Below are 1,505 nucleotides of genomic sequence, written 5' to 3'. Positions count from 1 at the left end.
GACTCTATATCTTCAGGAGGAGTTACCTCAATCATTTCTATATAAATAATAATAATAATAATAATAATAATAATAATAATAATAATAATAATAATAATAATAATAATAATAATAATAATAATAATAATAATGATGATGATGATGATGATGATGATAATAATAATAATAGTTATCAGTGTAAGTAATTAATTATACCAATTTGAAACACGGAACTTCATCAGAGCAGAAAAGTAAATAAAATAAAAGTAAAAAGAAAAAGGAGAAAGTGAGAACAATGATAATCAATTGATGCTACATGCTGACAGACTGTGAAACATTCGGCTGACTAGAATTTAGAAATAACTTAACTCCCCTATGTGTGTGTGTATGTATGTATATATAGGGGGAGAAAGAGAGAGAGAGAGAGAGACAGAGACAGAGAGAGAGACAGAGAGAGAGAGAGACAGAGAGAGGGAGAGATGGCCGATGAAGACCATCACTGACTGTTGCCTAGGCAAAACGTTAGCAATGCCCATGTATGCAGTTAGCGCACCCCTCCAGTAGTCGGCTTCACCCGGGATTGCTCATGCGGCTTTCTTGCTCACCGCAACGCCCTCCTACTCGACCGGGCATGAGAAAGTCGCCACGCCGGCGATTGCACAACTTAAAGTCTTAGGCCCAATAAAACTTGCACAATACCTCGCAGACCCTCTCCACCCTATTGGCATGATGCAGAGACAAGCCAGAGCAAGATATGCAGTACCAATATGGGTCACAGGTTCAGAAATGTCGGGGCACAATGATGTCAAGTGCAAGCAAAAGATCTCCCCAAAATGACAAATACCATTCCCTGCATATTTGGCTTAATATCAGAGTGACCTTCTAGAGACATGCTTTAACAAAAGCTTAGGGAGACCTCATTCCCTGTGGTCTTCCAGCACGCCGGACACCAACCTGGAAGTTCGGAGGGCCCGTGCCATTGCTAGATTGTCGTTGAACTTAGACTAGATTCATTTGTTGTCTTGGCAGGTCCTGCTGGATTTCTAGCAACCTCCTAGCTGATTAGTCACCAGTTTAGTCACCTACGACACGACCATGCATCAGGTTGTACTAGACCCAGTGTTACCAGTAGCTTTCATGAGAGATTTCTCACGTGACCTGACAAAACTGCAGCAGACATACATACAGAAAACAGACAGAAACGCATACATTTACACAAAAACCTAGAAATGCAAGGTTTTTTTAGAAGAAAAAAACAAAAGAAACCGCGCGGGTTCTCCAAGTCCAATCTATTAGAGGCACACTGAAGATTTGTAAGACATTCCAAAGATTCTCCATCTTAGATTCTTTAGAAAAATAAATGCACGCCCTTGGGTGTGTGCACAAACTCAAATACACCGTGAACTCTCTTAACTCAAAATGCTTTGTCGCTTTGTTAGCGACCGGCTTGAACTCGCTTAAGGAGAACTGAAAAAAAAATAAAAATAAAATACATACAAGTAAGTATGAGTGTGCGCGCACATGTG

Source organism: Octopus bimaculoides, chromosome 6 (genome assembly GCF_001194135.2).
Source record: "Octopus bimaculoides isolate UCB-OBI-ISO-001 chromosome 6, ASM119413v2, whole genome shotgun sequence".
NCBI lineage: Eukaryota > Metazoa > Mollusca > Cephalopoda > Octopoda > Octopodidae > Octopus > Octopus bimaculoides.
The sequence above is the reverse complement of the archived record's forward strand: the minus strand, read 5'-3'. Positions refer to the sequence as shown.